Source organism: Xyrauchen texanus, chromosome 15, assembly GCF_025860055.1.
Source record: "Xyrauchen texanus isolate HMW12.3.18 chromosome 15, RBS_HiC_50CHRs, whole genome shotgun sequence".
Taxonomy (NCBI): domain Eukaryota; kingdom Metazoa; phylum Chordata; class Actinopteri; order Cypriniformes; family Catostomidae; genus Xyrauchen; species Xyrauchen texanus.
Window position 1 is genome coordinate 11,639,498 of NC_068290.1, and position 27,252 is coordinate 11,666,749.

Genomic DNA, 27,252 nt, shown 5'->3' on the forward strand with positions numbered 1-27,252 from the left:
ATGTACTTTAACATAAGAAAGTAAACTGAGGTCACCAAGAGATATCATGAGGTCTTGCAATACATTGGCATGCCTGCTTTCTTTTCTTCTTTCTGTTTTAAAATAAAAATGTATTTTTTGCACTTCTGTTTGATGCCAAAAAGATGCTGCAGTTGCCACCATCCACATCATTGAAAGTCAGATGAGCTGCTGCATTTGAAATTATTTTCTGATAAATCAAGGACTTCTGTCAAAGGTATGCTTATATCTAAAAATGTTCCTGCCTCGGGGCAGAAGAAGGAAGAAAAAAAAAAACATAAGTGAGGCAGACACTGAGATAATCTAAAGTGCAGGTAATCACTGAGCTGCTTTGATCATGCCTCAAAAGTTGTAAAAAAGGAAATGAAGCTCACAGCCCAGGACACTGTTCTGATGTGAAGACCTCAAGTAACTTTCAGCTCCTCCAGTTCTGAGGTCAGTTTCACAAGTTGCCTTTCTTTAAAAGGCAAAGAGGTATCTCCTATTGAGTGGTGATTGCTTTTAGACTATATGGGAAGCACGGCTTCTAATAAAATGCCATTAAAATGCAGCAGTAATGTATATATACATTATTGCTGAATAATATAATATATATAAACTACATAGATATTTTTGTGCATTTCAATATTTTAGAGTATGAAAGTAACATATATTTTTCTGCATGATTGTGCCAATAGAAAACCATGGATGCACAGAACATTGTCCATAGCAGATATCTGTATCATTTAAATCAAATGCACTAAAGATAAATGTTGATTGGATGAGAGCCTCTAAACACATAATTTTGAGTCCCGCCAGGACAGCGATTCTCAGGGAGTCTATTGGAGCTTCATATATGTTCATATATTTGTATTGAATCTGCATCTGATTACTTATTGGAGTTTGGGCATTATATTAATGCATTTTTGTCCAGCCTGGAAACCCAAATTCTCTATATGATGAATGGATGAGCTGTCAAATGTGAGACTTCGCAAAGAAACTGCCAGTATAAACCATTTTGGTGCGGTTATCCTTATGAGGACTCCATAGACATAATGGTTTTTAAACTGTATGAACTATAGATTCTATCAGCTAACCCTAACTCTAAACCTAACCCTCACAAAACACTTTCTGCATTTTAACATTTAAAAAAAAAGAAACATTGTTTGGTATTTTATTTAAGCAATTTAAACTATGGGGACACTAGAAATGTCCTCATAAACCACATTTATAGCATAATACCCTGCAATAAACAGTTTGTAACATAACATTTTTTAATAGTAAACCACCCAAACACACCCACACACAACACGACCACAGAAAACAACATGTGCTGACTGACAACAGAAAAGTTTGCAGACTGCCATATTTCCACAAAATAAAAAAGAAGAAAAAGAAAAAAAAGAACGAAAAAAGCTAAATAAAGAGGACTACATCACATTACTTACATTATATCACTGCTTGTGGGTGCGGCTTGTTACAAGGGGCTCCACATTTTCAAGTAGTTATAGCTGTGTAGGCCGGAGTCCTCCAAATGGGGATGGAATCTCCAAAAGAGGGCGGGGTTACTCCAGAAGTCTCTTCCACTCATGGTTAAGGTTTGGGAAAGGATTACATACTATGTATTTAAACCCTGGAGTCATATGGATTACTTTTAAGATATCTTTATGGGATTTTTGGTGCTTGAAGGATCTGGTCACCATTCACTTGTATTGTATGGACCTACAGAGCTGAGATATTATTCTAACAATCTATTTTCTAAATGTTTTTACATTTTTATGACAAAAAGCTGTAAAGATTTATGGTATAACATTTGTATTGCTATGCAAAGGCTTGATCACTTCTTTCTCTTTATTTTGCTGTATGCATAAACATTAATGTCTGTTGTTGTGATATTCACACTGATACCCAATTTTGTGGTGAATGTTTTTTTAATCCCACTTCACTTAGATTTGTGTGTGTGTGTGTGTGTGTGTGTGTGTGTGTGTGTGTCAGATGGCCCCCTCCCTCTGTTTACCTTGGAGAACCAGCTAAGGAATCTCATCTTAACATTATAAGAACTATCCAAGAGGATGATTCAATTTATTATAAAATATGTTATTTAGAGAGAGTTTGTCAACTGACTCATCTGAAGGATTTGTGAGATTCTTGATAGCTAGTAGAGCCTCTGATCATCAACACAAGGAAGACACAATTATAATAAAATGTATTTATTAACACAAGATATAAAAGAGTACATTTCAGAAATACTGAATGATACTAATAATGAATATGCCGTACTAATGAATAATAACTAATAACCAGATATAACAGAATACTGAATCAATATATAAAACAAATAAATGGGATAAACACAGAATAGATAAATGCAATGCTGTAGAGTTGAATATAGCAATAAAAGAGGATTATGGTAGCCAAAATCTTAAGGGAAAAACATTTTATGGTCTCTGTTAAACGATAATAGCTAGATGCTTATTTATCATCAAACAAATAATCTGACTATTATTTGTTATGCACTGACCTCAGATAAACATTATCTAAGCAAGTAAGACAATCATCAGCTGCAGTTATAAACTAATGCCGAGGTCTCTAGAAAGGTTAGGTTATATTGGATAGGTTATATTTACATTCCATACAGTCCAGTGATCAGTCCAGGTGGCAGAGACATCATCCACTGGTTTTGCAGACTGCATGCAGTGGGACGGGTGCAGGTTTGTGCTCCAACATTTGTGGCCACAAGGTGCAGGAGAGTTTCTTTTGCACCACGAGGGTCCTTAGAATCTGGGCTTGCAGCTAGTAAGGTGATGAAGTTGTCACAGATTCCTTTGCAGGCTGGGCTGCAACACTGAAGGAACTGAGGATCAGGCAGGTTTTACTCACAAGAGCTTAACCTCAGTCATACTGTTGTCTCTTTGATTGTCAGGATAGAAACTTAAGGCAAAGGTGTGTCCATCCAGAGGATACATTTATCCCTTTCTGATATGGTGAGATATGAAGTCTGCTGCCTTCCCATTCCAGCAACCCGATTGGCCGTTGTTATCAGAAGTTGCCACAGTATGGCCCACCCTGGTGTGGAACTTATTAGTATATTTTAATGTACACAGATAGATCAGTGCCCTTAAAGATTTATCTATGCATCATTTATTTTCCAAACCTCTTTCAAACTAGTCTATATATTATTCTGATTGCTTAGAGACCAAACATGATAAGAAATAATTGTAAAATCACCCATACATTCATTTATGTGTTAATAGGTTGAATTACAATGTTAGCATACAACTACAATTGACACAAACAGTTCTGTGCGTGAACATGAAGTGCATGTGTTGCAGTACTTGTCCATTTCAAGGATTTCAAGCGAATATATGGATGAATTTGTCCTTCTGTATGTCTTTTCTTTGTTTCAGCAACTGCTGCCACATGGTCAGTTAAATAAGGTGCTGCATCTGGAGGCCCTGAGGAATTTTTATTGCCACCTCAGTTTACATCTTAGGATGGGCAAGATGAGCCAAAATATTCTGCCGATAAGAACTCACCTTTTAATGTGGAGGTCTGGGCTTTCCTTACAGCTCCACAAGAGGTGTCTGGCATTTGTCTGCTTGGCATTTGTTGGTGTGGGTCCACCATAATACAATCAAAATGTATCCCCTGTTCATTCCTAAGAGAGGTAAAGAGGGGGAATGCAATAAACTGAGGCCTCATGAAATGCCATCTTGTTCTGATGATCACTACACTGTTTATTGGTTGCATAAAATGGTTTAAGTGCCCTCTATTTATTCAGGCTCATGTTTCGTTTTGCCTTCCTGCTGATCTCCCCTTCTTCAAAATCATTCTAATTCTTTGTCTTCCATTTACTCATGCATTCTATTTTTTTCATGCAAAACTCGTCCATTGCCACTCTTATCATCCTGTCATTAACGCAAACCCCACATCCCACACATTTCCCAAAACTGATTTGTGACATATTGTTCAAAGTCGATGTCACTGATCAAATTGTCCTACTTCTAACCCAGTTAATAAGTATGAAAGTATGACCTTTCGAAATCACATGAGCTCGGTTATGGTTTAAATGCCCATCTCATGTTCTCCCATGTGTCTGTAACTGTCTCTACACACACAATCAGCACCAGAGGGCACCAGTGGTCTTCATAATCACTGTCCACTGGCGCAAAACTGGTTAGCATTGACACTGTAAATATCATCCTGTATGTGTGTGTGTGTGTGTGTGTGTGTGTGCATGTGGGTATGTTTGTCTTTGTATAAATGTTGTTATTTAGATTTCTGTGTGACTTGTACTTACAGTGTTAAGAGATCATGCTTGTGAGTGCACCTGTGACATATACAAAACTATATTTGATTATGTGTATCTGTGTTTTGGTTTTCTGGCTTGTAAATGTATTAACTTGCTTGCCATTTGCACTCACAAAAGTGGAAAAAGTTTATATTTTAATATTCTTATTCTTATCACATGTTGGGAGCTGTCGAGAGTCTTGCAGACCTCCTGGAGCACTATTAGTCTGGCCACCAGCCCTCTGGAAAATTCTGTATCTCTACATCTCACATTTCCCTTCTCCTCAGGGGTGTTCACTCCTTATCGCAATGAAAAGCATTAAAAGGAAGATTAATGCGGGAGACCTTTTAGAAGACTTGAGAACTTGCAGGAGGGCAAGTCTTGGGAATCCCACCAGAGGAGCAGCAGATGTTTAAAGCATGAAAGACTGACCATAAATTCCTGTTTCCTTGTATCTGAGATCAAAAGGTTGTAACATGTAACCTTTAAAAAGGCCCTAGTGCTGTATGAATAATTAAGAATTGAGTGCTTTCCAATTTATGAAAGAATTAACTGTCTACTACTACGTGCACCTTGCTGTAATATGTTCCAATTCCCAAAAAGTTGTGACAGTATGCAAAATGACAATAAAAACAAAGAGGAGTGATATGTAAATTATATTCACCATTTGCTATTTTGAACACACCACAACTAAACATTATATGATGTTTTACCTTGTGGATTTTTTTTTATGTACAGTAATTTCAGATTCAGATCAGATGATTGCAACACACTCCAAAAAAGTTAGGACTGTCAAGTGTTTACCACTGTGAAACATCACACTTTCTTTTAATAACACTTTTTAAGCATTTAGGCACTGAAGACACAAGTTGTTAAGTTTGAAAAGTGGAATTTTCCCCCATTCATCCATTATATTTACATTTATGCATTTGGCAGATGCTTTTATCCAAAGTGGCTTACAGAACCCTTATTACAGGGACAATCCCCCTGGAGCAACCTGGAGTTAAGTGCCTTGCTCAAGAACACAATGGTGGTGGCTGTGGGGCTCGAACCAGCATCCTTCTGATTACCAGATTACCAGTTATGTGCTTAGACCACTACACCACCACCACTTGCCATTATGCAGGTCTTCAGCTGCATAATTGTATAGGGTCTTTGTTGCCATATTGTGTGCTTCATAATGCACCACACATTGGACAGCAGGCAGGCCAATCTAGCACCAGCACTCTGCTTATTTGGCCAGTATGTCGTTTGAAGTCATCCTGCTGAAAATGCCAGGATATCCCTGGAAAAGACATGCTGGATGGCAGTATATACTGCTCCAAAATGTTTACATATCTGTCTGCATTAATGGTGCTTTCACAGATGTGAGTTACCCATGCATGTGCACTGACACACCCCTGGCCAGACACTGGTTTTTGGACCTGATGCTGATAACAGCTTGGATGGACCTTTTCCTATTTGGCCCGGAGAATACAATGGCTGTGTTTTTCAAAAACTATTTGAAATGATTCATCGGACCAAAAAACACAGTTCCACTCTACTTTCCATCTAAAATGAGACCGAGCCCAGTGAAGATGTTGATGTAGGGCTTCTGCTTTGCATAGTAAAGTCTTAACTTGCATCTGTGGATGCAGCGGCGAGTGGTGTTGACTAACAAAGGTTTACTAAAGTAATCTAAAGCCCATGCTCATGTCTATCTATTACAGATGAATGATGTTCTTTAAGCCAGTGATGTCTGAGGGATCAGAGATAAAACACATTCAGAGGTGGCTTTAGTCTTGCTCTTTACGCACCGAGATTTGACCAGATTCCTTGAATCTTTTACAATATTGTGCACTGTAGAGTGTGAAATGCCCAAAATCCTTCCAATTTGTCTTTGAGGGGTTATTGAGAACTTTGTTCTCAAAGTGTTGGATTATTTGCTGAAGCATCTATTGGCAAATTGACAAGTCTCGAATGATGCTTGCTCTTGAATGACTAGGCTGTTTTAGGAGGCTCCTTCCTATGACACAATTAGCTCACCAGTTTAACGTCTCCTTTTTCACATTGCCTTGTTATTTTAACTTGTAAAATTGTTATTAGTCTTAAACTGCCCCTGTTTTAACTTTTTTGGAGTGTGTTGCAATCATCTGAGTTGAAATTACAAACAAACAAAAAACAAACAATGAAATTCACATGGTAAAACATCATATAATGTGTAGTTGTACTATTTTCAATTTAGCTAAGGGTGAATATAATTTAGAAATCACTACCTTTTGTATTTATTAGCATTTTTCATACTGTCCCAAATATTTCGGAATTGGGGTTGTACAATAAACGTCTCGGGTTATGACTATAACCCTTGTTCCCTGAGAAGGGAACGAGACACTGCGTCGTTGAAAACGACTCTTTGGGGAACGCTCCTTAGTGTGCGCCTCTGAATTATGAATGAAACTATTCCAATCTTGATTGGTGTTGCGTCATGACGTAACATGTGACGGCATAACCGGATGCATAAAAGTGACGCCGGTACACACACACATTAGCCTAGCGATGAAGCAAGCCGCTCTCAGGCATTGAGGGGCGTGGCAGGACGACGCAGTGTCTCGTTCCCTTCTCAGGGAACAAGGGTTATAGTCATAACCCGAGACGTTCCATTCCGAGGGAACTCGCACTGCGTCGTTGAAAACGACTCTTTGGGGAACGAATGCCCACTAGGCCACGCACCGAAAAAAGGCCTGCCCTAGAGTGAAACTGAACTCAGGCACTCAACTAGGACGAGAGCACATGTGCGCCAGGCGTACTAGGGAGGTGCAGACTATAAAACCTGATGAAAGTGTGCGGGGTAGCCCAACCGGCTGCCTCACAGATCTCCTGGAGGGGCACTCCCGATAAGAGAGCCCTAGAGGACGCCATGCCTCTAGTTGAATGAGCCCTTATGGCCAAAGGTGAAGGCAAATTGCGCACCTTGTAGGCCGAGATAATAGCCTGAACGATCCAATTACTAATGGTTTGTTTCGAGGCAGGGAGCCCCTTCTTAGGTGACCCAAAACACACTAACAGTTGGTCCGACCTCCTTCAAGAAGAGGACCTCTCGAGGTAAATGCCCAAAGCTCTGACAGGGCAGAGCAAATGGAGCCTCTCTTCTTCTGCCGACACATGAGGTGGAGGATGAAAAGCCTGCAGGACCATAGACTGTGCCGTGTTAGAAGGCACCTTAGGCACATAGCCAGGTCTCGGGTGCAGAATGGCTTTAACACCGCCAGGTCAAACTCCAAGCAAGCTGGTGTTACTGCCAGGGCTTGAAGATCTCCCACCCTCTTTAGAGAGGTAATAGCTAAGAGAAAAGCCATCTTGAACGTCAGGTCCTTGGGCGAAGCCGACTGAAGGGGTCCGAAGGGGGCCAGGGATAACCCTTCGAGAACCACCGCCAGGTCCCAGGCAGGAACCCTGGACCTGGTTGTCGGTCTCATCCTCCATGTACCACGGAGAAAACGAATGACCAGCTGGTGCCTCCCCAGAGGCCCATCACTCAGTGGTGCATGGAAAGCCGAAATGGCAGCCACGTACACCTTAAGTGTGGAAGGGGAGAGACCCATAGAGAAGCGATTTTGAAGAAACTCCAGAACTGAAGCCACCGGGCAGTTAACTGGATCTAATTCATGTTCTCTACACCAAGTGGAGAACACATTCCACTTGAGGCCATATAATCTCCTAGTAGGCAGAGCCCTAGAGCTAAGTATGGTTTCAACCACCCCAGCTGATAGACCAGCATTTAGGTACTGAACCCCTCAGGGGCCAGACCCACAGTTTCCACAGCTCTGGGCGAGGGTGGAAAACTGTGCCCCCTGCCTGAGACAACAGATCCCTCCTCAGAGGAATCTGCCGTGGCGGAGCTATCAGGAGTGAAATTATGTCTGAGAACCATACTCGGGCAGGCCACATCGGGGCAACCAGAAGTAGACTGATGCCCTCTTGGCGGACCCTTTCCAGGACTCCGGGAGCAGAGCGATCGGGGAAATGCGTACAGGCGAGGCCTCGGCCAGGCCTGTACCATGGCATCCAACCCCAGTTGGGCTGGATGTGAGAGGGAGAACCAAAGTGGACAGTGGGACGTCCCTCGAGACGCTGATAGATCCACTTCCGATGGTCCAAATTTGTCCCCTATCGACTTCACCACCTCTGGATGAAGTCTCCATTCCCGGGCCTCAGCCCCTGCCTCGACAGGATGTCTGCTCCCTGATTCTGAACCCCGGAACATACATTGCTCTGATAGACAGTATTTTCCCTTGGGACCAAAGAATTATCTGATGCGCCAGTCTGCACAGAGGGCGAACTGAGTCCCCCTTGTTGGTTCAGATAAGCTACCACTGATGTATTGTCCGAGCGTGCTAGGACATGGTAACCTTAGATGTCTGGAAGGAAGCTCCTCAGAGCCCTGAACACAGCCAACATCTCTAGACAGTTTATGTGCCAAGAATGATGATGGTCCTGCCACAGACCCCTGGCAAAGCGGCCGTCCATGACCGCGCCCCAGCCAGTGAGGGAGGCGTCTGTCGAAGCGGTTTTCGGCGACATGGCGCTCCCAACACTGGCCCTAGGGACAGGAACCAAGGTTTCTTCCATATTAGCAGAGAACGAAGGCACCTGCGCGTTACTCTGATTATACGAAATGGATTCCCCTTGGGGGAAAACCCCTTGGCTTTCAGCCACCACTGGAGGGGTCTCATGTGTAGAAGGCCCAAAGGTATAATGTTGGATGCCGCTGCCATGAGGCCCAGCAGTCTTTGAAACTGCTTTACAGTGATGGCCTGGATACTCGATACGTGCAGGAGACATGCGTGCCTGCATCATAACCAAGTCCCACACAACACCCAGAAACGTTGTGCACTGGGATGGTTGTAACACACTCTTTTTTGTGTTGAGTCTCAACCCCAAACTTCGAATATGGCCAAGGACGACATCTCGATGCCGAACCGCCATTTCTCGAGACTGGGCCAGAATGAGCCAGTCATCGATATAATTCAGTATGCGGATGCCCTGAAGTCTCAGAGGAGCAGGAGCTGCATCCATACATTTGGTGAATGTGCGGGGAGAGAGTGCTAGGCCGAGCGGAAGAACCCGATATTGGTAAGCTTCAGCCCCAGCGAACCTCAGGAACCTCCTGTGACATGGAAGGATGGGTACATGAAAATAGCGTCTTTTAGATCTATCGTGACAAACCAGTCCTCGGATCTGATCTGACTCATGATGACAGGAATGGTAAGCATTTTGAACCTGAACCTCCTCAAAGGCCGGTTCAAAACTCTGAGATCTAAAATCGGCCTCAACCCCCATCCTTTTTGGAACTATAAAGTACCGGCTGTAAAGACCGGACTCCTGTCTGAATGAGGAACACGTTCTATGGCCTCCTTCAGCAGCAGAGATTGCACTTCTTGTTCCATCACCTGAGCCTGCTCCGGAACCACTGTAGTCTGCACCACCCCAGAGAATTTGGGGGGGGCGGTGCCCGAACTGCAGTCTGTACCCTGATTTTATTATATGCAGGACCCATGCAGATATGTTGGGAAGATGATTCCATGCCTCTACAAAATCTACTAAGGGAACCAGCCTCTCGACGCTGGTCTCGGGTGTTTTTCGAGCACTGTTCTCGACTTCCTGAAGCGAGATACCGGCAGGATTTAGTCGATACAGTTCTTGTGACCACAATTGATGTGTGTTTTTATTTTTTGACACGAGCGGCATGGTGTGCGTTCAGCTGGAAATTGATGTGGTCCGAGCGTCAGAGGCGGCGGAACCGACACCGATTTCCTGAGGACTCCGCTGTGAGAGCAACCTCGGTTGCTCTGCAGCAGGGGACAGCCCTCCGAGGTTCTACCACCTCGGTAGGACCTCTTTCCGAAGCTTCAACTAAGGGAACCAGCCTCTCGAGGCTGGTCTCGGTGTTTTTCGAGCACTGTTCCCGACTTCCTGAAGCGAGAGACCGGCAGGATTTAGTCGATCACGGTTTCTTGTGACCACAATTGATGCTTGTTGTTTTTTATATAAATATTAAATTTTTTTTTACACGAGCGGCACGGTGTGCGTTCGCTGGAAATTGATGTGGCCCGGCGTCAGAGACGGCGGAAACCAACACCGATTGTGTGCCGCCATGTAAGCCCTACTTATTAAAGCAGATGTATCTCTGCAGGGCTTACTAGGCAGCGCCGGGTTTTAGCCCATATCCCGTGCCCCCAAAACATCGTCTGTAATCAAACACTGGGGCTGGAGATACGGGACGAATGCGGTTTACCCCACGATCTCGTTTTAGATATCTTTGTGGAGATCGGGGAAAAGCGGCAAACCCTGGCGCTGAGGTTGTGATCTGTGCCGCAGGAAGCGCACGTCTAATTTGCTTTCAACTTGCGTTCCTGCTCATTTTGTGGCCAGCTGATATTCAGTCTGACCACGCACGCGTCACAACCTCAATCAGCTCCTCATAAGCTTGGCCAAAAACTGGCGTGCTTGGCTCACGGTCGATCCGCATCGATGCTGAGCATATCCACTTCCTCGGAAACAGTGAGCTCAAGCATCGGGACCTGATCATGGGCAGAAGAAGCCGCGGCGCGGGCTTCTGCACCACTCACAGTAGGCTCGGGATCCTCAAGCGAAGAATGAGAAAGTGCCGCAGCAGTCTCATTCTCATCTGCAAAATCCGCTGCGAACCCCACGATCTCAATCGCCGCGCTGCCTCAACAGACGCGGGACCAAAACCGTGGGGAACGCGAGCCTGACCGTGCTCATCAAAGCACGCCAACCGGAGCACAGCACTCTCATGGGTAGTGCTTCACAACTTTCACAGGCAGATCCCTCGAGAGCTGCCTGCAGTGCGCTCCCAAACAGTTCACATAAAGCTACCCGTAACGAGGGCAGGGTGCACACTCTTGAACTGTTCGTGGCCATAATATTTTAAATCAGACAAACAACACCAAATAAGACAAACAATTTCAACATAGAGCTTGCTGAAGAGCAAAAGCTAATGTGTGTGTACGGCCACTTTTATGCATCGTTATGCTGTCACATGTTACGTCATGGCAACACCAATCAAGATTGAATAGTTTCATTCATAATTCAGAGGCCGCTAGGCGTCCCCAAAGAGTCGTTTTCAACGACGCAGTGCGAGTTCCCTCGGAAGGGAACAACAGAGGACAAGCCCCACAACCGAAAAACAGTCATTTGCAAAGCTGTCAGCCAAAGATGTTCCAAGTGTTACACAAGGAAGATAAACTTTAACCTTAGCTTGACATATAAAGTTTATGAGACAATTTATTAACAATTAAAATTTGTGCACTATGAAAACTTAGGCTCCAAGACCCAATATTTTAACACCTAGTTAACTGGCTGTTTAGTCTGTAATTAATATCTATGAACATAATTTGTTAAAATACTCTTTAAGCAAAATAAATAAATGAATACATGCATTTTTCTCTGCAAAGTTTTGCATTAAGGAACAAAATCGTTTGATACATATTGCACACAAAATTGCAAGTGTGTAACATTGTAGCTGGCAATGGCAATGACGAAGACAATGTGTAGAACCCAAGTGCAGTTTTATTAAATAAACGTGAAATCCAAAACCCTAACTTTAAATGAGAACTAAACTAGACATAAACATATACATGACTAAAACATGGCTAAACATAAACGTGGCCTGACCTAAACAAGACTTAGCATGGCTTAAACATGACATAAACTTTGAAAGTGCTACCAAACAAACATCAACTAATTGACTTTGACTTGAAATAACCACGAAACGACATTACATCAACAATACTCGACCAAGGACACAAGGGAACATAAACCAACGAACAAATAGAACTCTAAACAAGATAAGACTAATAAAACCAATTACAAACTAGAACTAATAATAAGGTAATCAAACAAGGAACCAATGAAAACAAGACACATGAACATGGAGGGAAAACAGAACATCACATGACTAGGGAAACACATGACATTAACTTTTCAAAATAAGAGACATGAAAAACAGGAACCAACAGAATAAACATGACAAAGTGCTTGTAAAAATTGAAAGCTCCAATCAGATAAGTCGACTGCTCAGGAGTCTTCTGGAAACAAAATCATGTTTTAAAGGTACCAAGTTGATATTATTATGAGCTGTTCTGGGGAGGAATTACTTGCAAGGTTACTCCAAAATTTGCAAGGTTTTGGCATAAAATCTTTTACATATAATACAGAGTTTTATTAAGGCCCTTAGAAGCAAGTAAACATATCTACAAGCAGATTTGTATATTCTGCTTAATTTTCAGTCTGTGAAATGGGCGGACAAAAATTCTGATCACAAAGTCTGCATACATTATCTGCTCATGTCTTTTCTGTAATAATAATAATAATTCCTTACATTTATATAGCACTTTCTAGGCACTCAAATCACTTTATATAGTAGCTGGGACATCTCCTCAACCACCACCAGTGTGCAACATCCACCTGGATGATGTGATAGCCGTAGTGCATCATAATGCCTACTACACACCAGCTATACAGTGATGCAGCCAATTCGTATACACAGTATTTAGGGGATTATTAGGATGCCATGATGGATTGTGGCCAATGGGAAAATATGGCCAGGATGCTGGGGTTACACCCCGGCTCTTTCCGAGAAATGCCCTGTGATTTATAATGACCACAGAGAGGCAGAACCTCGGTTTTACTATCTCACCTTTTTACAGTATAGCATCCCCATCACTATACTGGGGCATTAGCATACACACCCAGACCGCAGAGTGAGCACCCCCTGCTGGCCTCATTAATACCTCCTCCAGCAGCAATCTCAGTTTTCCCCAGGAGGTCTCTGTGGCAAGCAGGGTGGGGCCGAGCGGCGTCTGAACAGAAAAAGGCAGGGAAGATAAGCGGTGAATGAGGTCCACCTGTGTGCCACACCGGTCTCACGTTCTAGCAAGGGGCGGCAGGAGTATTTAAGGAGAGGAGAATGTAGCAGATGATAGAGAGACGCACTAAGCTGCCTGTGTGTAGTGTTTGGCTGAAAAGCCAACAGATTTATGTGAAGTGAAGCTGAAAAGCATAAAGTAGTGTGAAGCAGTGTTATTGTGTGTGGCTGAAAAGTGCAACAATAAATGTCTACATGTTTTGTCAAGCCAGCCCCAGCTTCCTTCTTTCCACGAACAGTTACAGTCTCCCATCAATGAACTAGCCAGGCTTAACCCTGCTTAGTGTTAGTGGGTTACCATTCGAGAGCTGCAGGGTGACATGCTGCTGTCAAACAACCAATCATGGAGACTACCGTCAGTATTTTCCACACTGGTCTATTATTTTGGTATAATGCACCATATGTCAGATTTGATACACACATCCTAAATGGCATGTGAAAGCATTATGAACTGAGGTTGGATGTTTTACATGTCAGTTGACATGTTTTACTCGATTTTGCTGTTGCAGACAGATTTCTGAGGTCTGTGACAAAAACACCAGATCGTATTCTCCTTAAGTATGAGCAGTTCAACGACATGATCTGAGTCAGTCTTGAGCTGTCAAATGCTGCAAAATGTTCAAGCATGTTTGATAATATCGCCATATAAATCTTGTTGTGTGAGTGATTCAGCAGCAACAACTGCTCCTGCCAGTCATATAGTATCTTATTGTGCATAAAGAATGAAAAGCGACAAATGTCATCATAATTGTGTTTTATTGTATTAAGCGAACTAGAAGGAATTTATTACAAATAAATATATGGCCTGAGCACAAAACTTGACATTGTGCTATGTATTATTTACCTCCAACTCTTTTCCAAATCAAACACAGACTGAATGCCTGCATCTTCCCAGTCATTATCTCTGCTATATATATATACCACAGTTAGTTCCGGTCCTCGAATCTGATTGGCCGAGATACGTTCCATGAGCACTGATGGTGTGACAGCATCAGCACTCATATGCTTCACTGTGTGTGTATCACTCTGCGTTCATGCTGTTCTAAACTAAAGTGAATCTGTTAGGAGTTATTGGCTTTATTTTTTAAATAACATATGTTAGCCAGCAGGTGGTGGCAAAATATGTTTTTTGTGTGTAATATGAGCCAGTTGGTGACGTAAAGGGAATCTGTTAGTCATTGTTTACATAGAACTGCGCTCCATGATTGCTCGTATTACTAATACATTACCAAAGCTAGGAAATAGCTTTAAACGGCTTTAAACTGACAACTTCAGGATTAAAGCTCATGCTGAGAGACACAACAAACTTATTTATTACAGAACTCAAGTGCTTACCTTTTATCTGAGTTTCCACATTCGATACATACTGTTTAAAATGAGTATCTGTGGGATGTACTGGACAAACAAATCTGATCCACAGTGGCTCCACCTCATAACTGAAAGGACTTGAAGGATCTGCTGCTAACGTCTTGGTGCCAGATATCACAGGACAATTTCAGGTGTCTTGTAGAGTCCATGCCTCAGTGGGTCGGCACTGTGTTGTGAAAATCGGAGGATCAACTGCATATTAGGCAGGTGGTCATAATGTTTTGGCTCATCTGTGTATTTTGTCAAATAAAGTGCTGCATAACAGATGTGAGATATTGCTTGAATATAATACAATTACCATTGATTTATTATTATTATTATTTCAGTGAATAACTTAAAGCATCCATAGGTATGATAAGTTGTTTTTTCAGGGTGAGGAAAACAGATAATATAATATTTTTGAAAGGGTTAATGTTTTTCTGAAACATTAACCCTAATGCTTCTATATGATACACAATGTATACGTATTTAAGAGTCTGCAATGAATATAACTTTCTTTTTTTCTGTTCATTAATGTGAATTGTTCTTATGCACTGTGTAATGAAACATTACAACCCCCTACCCCATTGGACCCATATTTGTAACCCATGTTCAAACTAAATCTACTGCATTGAGAGAGAGCATGGGTGGGTCTTAGCCAGAATAAACTGCAGAGTGGACCAGACTTTGTGCCAATAGTGCTCTGTGAGTCAAGGTCTTTCAACCCTTAAATGTGCAATATGTAATCATTTTCATGTAATATTCACCTTTTTTTGCGAATGTGTGAACGGCTTGTAATGCAACTTAAAAAAGGAGCCCTTCCCAGACTTCCTAGGTTGCCTATTAAAAACTGTAGACTAATTTTCATGCGAAGGGAGTGGGTCACTTTTGCAAGGAAAATCCAAACGATTTGACATTTATGCATGTTCCTGAGAGCCTTTCCTCAGTAATAGCTTCTCTTCTGCTATTCAACAGCAACAAAAAACTGCAACACTAGGTAACATTATCTTAGAGATGGAATCCAGCAAACATCTGGCTCCCAGCACAACACCGACTTCTACACACACACAAAAAAAACCAATTTATCTACTGAATCCAGTCTGGCTATGGAATGGAATGGAAATTATTTTATTTGAAACAGGGACAATGCACAAATAAACATTAAACTTGATAAACAAGAGAATATGTCTTGGGCCAGGTTATAGCAACAATTGCTAATTTCCACCTGTAGTCCCTGGGCAGGTATGACAATTTTAAAATTATTTCAAAATAATTATTGCACAGGATTACGGATAGAGTGATTTCCATCATAATTACAGATATACAGGTTAGCAATACAGAAACAGGGAAACCATCAGCCTAAGCGGAAATGTGATTGTGGTCGAGCGAAAACTAGAGTGAACATCGGCAGGACATTTGATTCCTGGAGGCACCGTCGTTTGGATTTGGGGATCAAAACCAACCCTGAATTGACTTTCTCCTTATTGGTCAGGTAATCTTAGCATAAATGCAAAGCATCTGAAATATAGTGCCATAAGGATTGATCTGAGTAATTTTAGCTAACGTGATCTTGCCTGCACAGTAACTGTCATAAACAATGTTAATCTGTTATTCTATTATTATAAAACAATAGTGCATCAGTATATCAAAATGACAGTTATGATGGAATCACATCAATAATGAATTGTGTCAACATATTTATAATGTACATAATATTTTATAAACATTTATTATATCATCATCCACCAAATTTGGTTAACAGCTATTGATAAAGCTGGCTAGCTAGCAAGTTGACATAGGCTATCGTATATGTAAATGCAGTCACTGTATCATGCAAAGAAAACGGATTACTTCAAACTACAGTCTTGCATAGTCAGACATATATCCACACTTTGTTTCAGCCCTGGAGAGTCAAATATAATATACAGTCTCAAAGTTTGTTGTGAAACAATCATAACTGTGTGATTTTAACTATGCTACCTCATCTGTCAGCATGATGTCGGTGAATCACGTTCAGCCTCTTTGTACGATAAGTCATTGTTTTGGTCGATGCTCTCTTGCTTGCGTCCCTATGGAGTGTGTGCACGAGCGTGAGCACAAGGAACAGGTAGCTGGCTGCAGATCACTTGACAGCCACAGGTGTCATTAATAACAAGGGTGTCTGAATCTTTCATACAGCACCTTTAACAAGGTGTATGAGAACAATTTGAGAGATATAATAACATTTTACTGTCACCACGAGGGAAGACTGAGCAAAAAATGAAACAAACCTGTGTCATTCAATTATTACAATAAATGGTAAAATGAGTAATAACTCTGTCTAAAAGGCATTGATTAGATGTTTGCTTCTTAATGATTTTATCCATAGCCAAAATAGTTTTATTTAGCACCAGACCACTGAAAGAAACTTTCAGCCTCTGTCTTTCTTTTACCTCTTTCCTGTTGCACAGTGGTAGAGCAATTGACCATCTGAAAACCCTGGCTCTCAGAGTCAGGATAATATATCAGTCAATAACCCTGAAGAAACCATAAAAGCTAGATCATTTTAGCCAATCTCAGGGAAGAAAAACAAAGTTCAAGCCTCTGTAGTCTTCTCTTTAAAATGAAATAAATCAAATGAAAGTTTAGGGTGTTCAAGAGCTAAATAAAGCCTTGTAGCCACCTGCAGCTTTAGAGCCCTCAAAAGCCTTAAGTATGGCTGTGACGCATGTTGGTGTTTGTGTGTTCACAGTAGTGGATTCATTTCATTGTTTATAAGATATGAGCAAATACATTTTTGGGTGTAGTCCATATTTTTTGTGAATTAGACAGATTTAAAAAACATTATGCTGTTAAAAAAGAAGGAGAATATGTTTCTTGCAGAAATGGATCCACAGTTGTTATTTGCATTCCAGAGAATTTAAATGTGTTAATTATAGCACCTCCTAGTGAAGTTTGGGATCTCTAAAAAAAAGTAATAAGAAAATTAGTTCAAATGCAGTAGAGTTTCAGCACCTTTAGTTTTTAGACTAAATTATTATCTCCAGAGCTTTGTATTTCTGAAATCCAAAAACTACATAAATATATGAAGAGCCACATGTGTTGCTTTAGTACTATAATGTTTTTTACTAATATTTTTCCACTAGTTACTGATTTTATGTGAACAAAGAAAGTTGCATTTTTAATTTCAACATTATTTGTACTTCAAACCTTTGTTTTGTTGAACAAGAAAAAATTGCATCGTATATATAGATATTTAAGCAATGTCACATGAGCAAGAGTGCGATTAAGGCCCTACATCAGCACTGCTGTGATTCGACAGCAGGCCGAGTGCCATAGGTAATCACAGAAGTGCTGATATAGGGCCATATAGCATGATTGCAAGTGTGCTATTGCTTATATACAACAGTTCAATGAACAAGTACATTTTTAAAAAATTAGGAAAAACTGAGTACGGTCATAAAAACGCATTTGTGCATGGAACTAATTTCTTACGTGACCGATCAGAATCTGCCGTTGCTGGTTCAAAACAAATTATGCGTCCAAGCCTTCATTAGTAATTTAAAAATGTCACTTCAGAAATAGTATCACGGCTTGTGCTGTTTCAAACAAGTTTTTGGATAAACAAGGATGGATGGATGTGTGTGTGTGTGTCTGTGTGTGTTTATTAGAGAGAGAGAGAGAGAGAGAGAGAGAGAGAGAGAGAGAGAGAGAGAGACGGCGCATGTGCAATCACCTGTTGCCACACCCAAGCAGAGATGCAGTCAGCTTTCTGAAGGTCAGCTTTATCAGTGGTAAAATAGCGGGGGTATTCCTCCCTATTTTGCCATAGCCGGTGCGCAAGAGTCATTCTCCGCCATTTTAAACAGTATGTATTGAATGTGGAATCTCCGGCAAGAGGTAATCTGTAATCAATCAGTCGGTTGTGTCTCTCAGCTGTGATGAGCCGTAATGCTGAAGTTGTTCATTTAAAGCCGTTTAAAGCTATTTCCTAGCTTTAGTAATGTAGTAGTAATACGAGTGATCATGGAGCGCTGTTCTATTTAAACAATGGCTAAAATATTCACTTCACGTCACCAACTGGCTCATATTACACACAAAAATTATCTTTTGCCACCACCTGCTGGCTAACATATGCAATGTAAAATGAAAACAGATATAAAAAGAGACAGATAGCCTACATAAGCTCTTAACACATATGCACTACTCTTACACTTTAGTTTAGGACGATATACACAAGCAGAGTGATACACACACAGTGAAGCATCTGAATGCTGATGGTGTCAGACCATCAGTGCTCATGGAACGTCTCTCATCCAATCAGATTTGAGGACCGGAACTAAATGTTGTCCATATTTTTAACAGGGTCTAAAACTATTTTGCATGCTTCAAATCTAGTGTGACCGCACCTTTAGTCCTACATTCAAGAAGTTCAAATATCCATCCTCACATACATTTGCAGAACAGCAAGGCACTCGCCACCCCTGTGTGTATGAGAAAGAGAGAGTACAGTCCTGTATTACAAGTATATCAGAATTAGGCCTGTCTCCCTCATAATTCATAACGGGACATTCTCATTTCCATTCATATGATAGCAGAGCAAATGTTGATAAATAGCTCACCTGATTTAACACAGGTGTAGAAACAGGTGTCCTGTCTGGATGTGGCTGAGATCACCACCAAACATTTTCCTTTCTGCCTCCACAAGGTGTCTCATCATAAATTACTCAGGACATCATATCCTGTGCACATGATGGCCACATGCTCACAGAGTAGCTTTCCTTGTTAACACTGAAGCAATGGACACTGAATTTTTCATTGTTCTTGAATTATTAAAAAGAAAGGGGGGAGTAATTGAAAGAATTCAAAGAAGAAACACGTCTGCTAAAGAGGGAGTTTTGAGTCACATCTTGCAACTTTTTATGTTTATGCTGTGGTGAGCACATGTAGGTTGTAGGTCAGAGGAGAAGGCTGGTGTTGTATTATGGGAGGCGTGCTGTGACCGCAAAATGAATGTTTGAGGTTTAGCGGCACACAATTTAACCTTAAACATGATTATGTTTGTTATCTGCTTCCTTAATGGACATATCACTGCTACACACACAAACCAATGCAGACACACTTGTTTCAGTTTTTTCGAGTGGAGAGTAATGGAGTTTTCTCATTAGGTGGAGCTGTTGGAGTCCCTTTGGTGTATAATGATATGAAGGGGAGGTCATTTTTCCTCCGGCAAACTGAAACGTCAGACACCGGTATTCAGTCAGCCAGCTTTCTGATGAAATTAATGCTGCTCTTCACCCATCTTCCTCCTCTAAGCAGATTACAGCACTTCGGGGACATTATTTGGGCTGTTTATCGCTTCACACACCAACTGAAATTAAGTGGAATCAATGGTAGAGAAAATCTTCTCTAAAGAATTGAAACTGGATAAGGCTGTAGTTTAATGCCACACTTGCATTCTTTCTCATTCCCTTCCATTTTCAACCTGTGTGAGTTTATCTGAGTATTAGGGTGCCTACACTCTAGGGATAGCACAGGCTAGTCACTTAGTTGTGTCAGTAGTCGATGTATTGTTTCTGTCTCAACTAGTTCAAGGTTTACATGATTTCAGTTGCACTTGTTCTATTCATAACACAGACTGATCTCAATCAGCCTCAATCAGCTCTCTAGCACCCTATGTCATGAATTAGTGTACCATGAACATGAATTTGGGCACTGGCCAGGGTGTTCATCCACTGAATATTGGGACCCTTATAACTCATTTTCCTGTGACAGCTGATATATACAGATCAGCCAGGGTTTCCGTTGTCCGGTAATTACCGGATATTGGCCGGTAAAAAAATTCAATGTCCGACAAAATTAAATCTCTCCGGTCAAATTGTCTGATTAAAATTGCCTAATAATCCCGTCCCCCTAACACAATCTGAATTTGAGAATAAGCCTAAAATGTATAAAGCAAAAATACACCGATCTCTTGCTATCTTATAAAGGAACAGGCTCTATCGTTTGAAAGTTATGAAACAACATCGCATGCTGCATTTCAAAAAAAGGGCACGCCTAAAACGGCTGCAATATAGACCTAAACAACGAACGATTGAGTGAGACGTTTCAAATATGGCCAGGCCCAGGCAGACTAGCTTTAAAAGCTTTTTTCAGAGGCCAGACGATGGTGAATCAGGAACATCTCATTATAGATAGATCAGTGCTTCTAATCCGCGCATTCGTGCAGTTTTTTTCTCTATCATCAAAACTGAATAGCCTATGTTCATCAGTGCATGGTTACAGTCTATATCAAGCAGGGACTCGTTTGTGTGCATTTTATTTTGTGATTTCACCGGAATTAATAGAGAGTCTCCGCAACGGCGATAGATTGAAACGTATGGCGGGCCGGAAGGTCCAAAAATAGGACTAATGATTTGTCGTAGGAAGTCACTATACTATAGCCACTAGCTACTGACTTTCCCACTGATAGGCCAGCGGTGGATCTGTATACGTACCCTCCTCACACAGCGAGCAACTCACTTTCCTCACACAGCGGGCGACCCATTCTCCTCAGCGAGCGACTCACTCTCCTCACACAGCGGGCGACTCACTCTCCTCACACAGCGGGCGACCCATTCTCCTCAGCGAGCGACTCATTCTCCTCACACAGCGGGCGACCCATTCTCCTCAGCGAGCGACTCACTTTCCTCAGCGAGCGACTCATTGTCCTCAGCGAGTGACTCACACAACGGGCGACTCATGTTCCTCAGCGAGCGACTCACTTTCCTCACACAGCGAGCGACTCACTCTCCTCACACAGCGAGCGACTCACTTTCCTCACACAGCGAGCGACTCACTCTCCTTACGCAGAGAGTCATGTACATTGGCCTAATATTATAATAAAATCATACCCTTTGCAAATACTGTGGTGGTGCAATAACTAAATACTTCAGTAAAGTGTTTAATTTGTGTTTTGTAAATGTAAATGTATTTTTAACCAGTATAAAGTCGTTATTTATAATAATTGTTTTAGGAAACACGTACCTCCGACCCTTGCCGTAAGAAATACATAGAGAAGATGACTGGGAATCTTCTAATTAACGTTATACTGAACAATAATAATTGTAAATTAATAATAATTATATATATATATATATATATATATATATATATTTATTTTGTGATTTCACCGAATTAATAGAGAGTCTCACTAGCGGTGATAGATTGAAACGTATGGCGGGCCGGAAGGTCCAAAAATAGGACTAATGATTTGTCGTAGGAAGTCACTATACTATAGCCACTAGCAACTGACTTTCCCACTGATAGGCCAGCGGTGGATCTGTATCACGCTACCCTCCTCACACAGCGCAGCGACTCACTTTCCTCACACAGCGGGCGACCCATTCTCCTCAGCGGCGACTCACTCTCCTCACACAGCGGGCGACTCACTCTCCTCACACAGCGGGCGACCCATTCTCCTCAGCGAGCGACTCATTCTCCTCACACAGCGGGCGACCCATTCTCCTCAGCAAGCGACTCACTTTCCTCAGCGAGCGACTCATTGTCCTCAGCGAGTGACTCACACAACGGGCGACTCATGTTCCTCAGCGAGCGACTCACTTTCCTCACACAGCGAGCGACTCACTCTCCTCACACAGCGAGCGACTCACTTTCCTCACACAGCGGGCGACTCACTTTCCTCACACAGCGAGCGACTCACTCTCCTTACGCAGAGAGTCATGTACATTGGCCTAATATTATAATAAAATCATACCCTTTGCAAATACTGTGGTGGTGCAATAACTAAATACTTCAGTAAAGTGTTTAATTTGTGTTTTGTAAATGTAAATTTACTTTTAACCAGTATAAAGTCGTTATTTATAATAATTGTTTTAGGAAACACGTACCTCCCGACCCTTGCCGTAAGAAATACATAGAGAAGATGACTGGGAATCTTCTAATTAACGTTATACTGAACAATAATAATTGTAAATTAATAATAATTATATATATATATATATATATATATATATATATATATATATATATATATATATATATTTTTTTTTATATTTTTTATTAATTGTGCAGTATACATAGAGAAGATGACTGGAATCTTCTATGTAACGTTATATTGAACAATAATAATTGTTAATTAATAATAATAATTTATATATATATATATATATATATATATATATATATATATATATATATATATATATATATACATACATGCATACATACATATACATACATACAACAATAGATGGCGATGTGCGAGTCGGCAAAAACAAAATTGCAAGAGAAGAATCAGCCCGCCACCACACACTGCACGAGCAGACGACGCTAGTGAGAACGACGCGTGAAAACATTTTGTGTTTTCGATGAGAAAGTGGTTCAGGTAAGTATTATAATATTATGAGGAAATGTATATCATAGTGTGATTGTCATTTGTTGGTTTGTGTATTTTTACCCGACCTGTCTAGCACTGCGTTTTGCACGCGGATCTGTTAAATGAGATTTATAATTTTACCTTAATCAATATGTCAGAGAAGTGCAAGATGCACCCAAATGTTTATTAAGTGCGAATATTGATTCAGTATACATCTCAACTCAAATGGCCCCGGCTAAAATGCCCCATGCTGATTGCTCTCTAAAACCGCCATGTTTTCAAGTTTGATTTTAACGTGACAAAGCGGTGATATCTAAATGGTTGAGTTGTTTACTTACTATAAATAGTCTTCCCATTAACGGGGAGGGTTGGTTAAGTAAATTAGCCTTATAACTAATTAGTTATAGCATTAGTAATTAGTCATTAATAGTAATAGCCCTCTGGGCTTCTTAACGTTTTGAAACCGTGAAAAGAGGCTGTGGGTTTCAGCACCTTCAGGTGGTGACACCAATCATTCAAAGGCTAAATACAAATTTCAGAGATGCCATTTCACCCCGTGAACGCCTAATGATAACTCTTCGCTTCTTGGCAACTGGTAATAGGATATGTTATAATGTATTCGTGTAATGATGTCTTACACACCATGTGAGCAAACTAAAGGTGATGGAGAAACTATTCAATTAATAAGTTAAATGGATAGTTCACCAAAAAATAAAAATTAGCCCATGATTTACTCACACTTAAGTCATCCTAGGTGTATATGATATTCTTCTTTCAGACACAATCATAGTTATATTAAAAAAATGTCCTGTCTCTTACAAGGTTGATAATGGCAGTGAATGGCTGGATGACTTAGGAAGTCCTTTAAAGTGCATCTATTCCACTGTAATGAGTGTTCACATGTTACTTTGACATACCCTAATTTATTTATTTATTTATTTATTTTTTTTTTTTTTACTTTCTCCCTATTGTTCCATGGACCCCTAACCCTTCCCATTCCAGGCTGCAGTTTTTAAATTGGTTTAAGAGAATGTATAGAGAACTGAAGCCTACAGAACACTATACTTTGTTATCCTGACACATTTTGTTATTAAAAAGTGAAGGTAAAGATTAAATTACAGTACAAACTTGAAGTGCTGATGCTAACAGTTGTCCTCTCCACTCTTATAGAGTTACACGATCTACAGTTCGGGAAACTCTGAAGGCTGTGGATCCAGTGGGCACCCTACTGCGTGGATTGCACCTTAATTTCGTTCAGAGAAGGGTATATTCAGTTCCTTCACCTTTGTCTCTTTGGCACATTGATGGAAACCACAGACTGATCTAGTAAGTAGACATTTTTACTAAAAAAATAATTTCAACTGTGTGTTTACAGTATTTACAGTGCCTTTGAACTTTGAATTTGGTGCCCGACATGTAATTTTTATAATTGTACATAGAAAGTGTGCTCAACAGGTAAAACTGTGCTTGCAATAAGGTGGCGCATCGTCATACACGGGGGTATAGATGGATTCAGCCGTAAAATAATGTATTTGAAGGCTTCCACCAACAACCAGGCCGCAACAGTTTTGGAGGCATTTTTGGAAGCTGTTGAGCAGTTTGGTTTGCCAAGCAGAGTGAGGAGTGATAAGGGTGGTGAGAATGTTGATGTGGCAAGATTTATGTTGGAGCATCCTCTTCGTGGACCAGGTAACATGCATTTTGCCTCTCAATTTATACAATGGGGGTAATGGAAAGGGAAAAGCTGGCCCCAAAAAAGGCTGAGGACCACTGAGAAAAGTTTACAATGATGTTGGAAGATGTTTGTAGCCAAATGTTCATCTGGTAGTGTGCATATTTATACACGCTATTAGACCATTTCTTGTTGTAATATGGACTGTTTGTTTTCTTTATTCCTTCTGTTTACAACTTAGAGAAGACCAGCTATATTACTGGAAGAAGTGTCCACAACCAAAGAATTGAGCGTCTGTGGCGGGATGTCTGGTGTGCGGTCACATCAAATTATTATGCAGCTTTCCAGTATCTGCAGGATATTGGAGCACTGGACCCAGACAATGAAAAACACCTAATCTGTCTACACTATGTCATGGTGCCTAGACTGAATATGGACCTTGACCTGTTCAGACAGGTGTGTATGGGGTCAGAATTGTTGCAATATTCTAAATAAATAGATTAAGATCCACAAATAAATTTAAAGAGTTTCACAAAAATTAAATCATATTCACAAATAAATAAAATGAGATTTATTAGGCCCATTAAATTGGTACAGAAAAATATGTTTGGATTTCGTTTAGAATTAGACCATTAGACTATCTATCAAGCCAAGCCACAGTATTTTATGAGCCTTTGAAAATGCCGTAGAAACGAGGAACAACGCGAGAGGGCTTTACTGATCATGATGCTCGGGATCTGTGATAAATTTGTGTATATTCCTGAGTTTATATTTTCATCGAAATCAGTGAATCAAGATAATGAAGCCTTAAACTACAATAGTCTTTTGGAAATAGGGTGTTTTAACCACACAAACAACAGCTCAGCTCAGTTTGAACAAAGTGTCCATAGATTTCAGCTCCTTTTAGGGGTACAAAAGGAATCTGTTCCCACCCTGAGTGTAAGCCTCACGGAAGCGTATTGCATTCACTTGAAGAAAAAAATCTACTCTGTTTTTCTGAATTAACGAGTTAATTATCTCAGAATTATGAGATATATATTTCTTGAAAAACATTTTTTCACTCTGTTTTTATGAATTAATATCTCATAATTCTGAGATAATTAACTCGTTAATTCATAAAAACAGAGTGAAAAATGTTTTTCAAGAAATATGAGTTACTCATAATTTGAGAAGTCATTAATTCAGAAAAACAGCAAAAAAATTCATGGAAAAAAGTTATCTCAGTAATTCTGAGATAATTAACTCGTTAATTCAGAAAAACAGTAGATTTTGTTTCCTCAAGTGAATGCAATACGCTTCAGTATAAGCCTAATTTGTTGTAGCAAAAACCTGCTACGGCTGGTCAGCTCAATGTGGCCTTTATTTGATTGGCTTGAGTAAATGGTGGGTGGAGTCCACTTATTTGTGGAGTTGTCTGCACTTTGACTTGAAGTGTTTTAAAATCCACAGATGCATGCGTGGATTTGCAAGTGAATGGCAGCCAGAGTTGTGTTTGTGACATAAAACGAGATTTGAAAATAAAAACAAATATTTATAAATAGGTTTTATTTATTTATGAATTTGATCCTTTTTTTGTGAATCTCTTTCCATTTATTTGTGACAATTCTCACCCTATAGGTGTGGGACCGACATCCCCTCTCATCAGAAGGCAACAAATCTCCGCAACAGTTGTGAGTTTCAGGTCAACTGTTGAATACAGATGCTCCAGCTGATCCAGCAAGTTGGATGAAAACAACATTAGATAATTAGGCAGGTTTTGGATTAGTGTGACCACCTGGTTATTGTTCTGTTGCAGGACAGTAGATGTGATTTTTGTGACATGTGAGATCAATTTACTACTATTATACTATGTAAATATGGATTTGCGTTATTTGAAAAGCTTATTTTCCACCCTGTTGGATGATAACGTTTTAAATCGCAAAAATAATCTCAATTAATTGTGACTGGCACTCAATGCTTTGTTACTGAACAAACAGTTAGTAAAGTAGTAAATAGTCATTTGAAATAATTTAATAACATTGTTAAATGCAATTTATCCTCAGCAAAAATAAATCTCCATGTTAAAATAAACTAAAATAAACCCTTAAAGGGACAGTTCACCCAAAGATGAATATTGTCATAATTTACTCACACCTCATGTTATTTCAAACCTGTATGACTTTTTGTCTTCTGTTGAACATAGAAGAAAATATGTAGAAAAATGTTAGTAACCTAACAGTTTTGCTTACCATGAACTTAAAATGTTTGGGCAAATAAAACATAATATATCTTGTATTCCACAGAAGAAAGGAAGTCATGCGTTCGGAGACGTGAGTGAAGCATGTCAGATTTTTGGGTGAACTAACCTTTTAGAACTATGTCCTGGTTAGGGTTTAGGGTTAGTGATGTCACTAACACGGGAGGAATGTTGTGTAGTCCCTACCAGCCGTTTGTTGTAGTCCTTTTCTTAAAAGCAAATATCTTCCTTTGCTTTGAACTTTGAGCATTGTAACTTTGCAGATGTTGTTTATGCTCAAACAGCAACATTTCACACTAACTAAAGTTAGAAAAATGAAATCACAATCAACCACCCCTTTAACAAACTGAAACCATCACACTTAAAAAAAAAAAAAAAAAAGTAACTTTATTGTTTTTTTTTTTTATATATATCTTATGATACA

The 27,252-nt window shown here is 40.4% G+C and overlaps 1 protein-coding gene across 2 annotated transcripts in view; it reads right to left on the bottom strand.

Moving 5' to 3' along the window:
* Positions 1-2,413: 2,413 nt before the first annotated feature.
* The window catches only part of tsnare1 (T-SNARE Domain Containing 1), a 358,521-nt gene continuing 333,682 nt past the window's right edge, over positions 2,414-27,252 (bottom strand). Inside the window, exons 13-14 of one of the 2 annotated variants that reach the window (XR_007972167.1) lie at positions 3,534-3,655; positions 2,414-3,063 (exon numbers count right to left, since the gene is read on the bottom strand). The gene's annotated coding sequence lies outside the window, so the exon portion shown is untranslated. Of the gene's footprint in view, positions 3,656-27,252 lie in introns of both variants that reach the window. The other variant, XR_007972166.1, reaches the window with a different exon arrangement.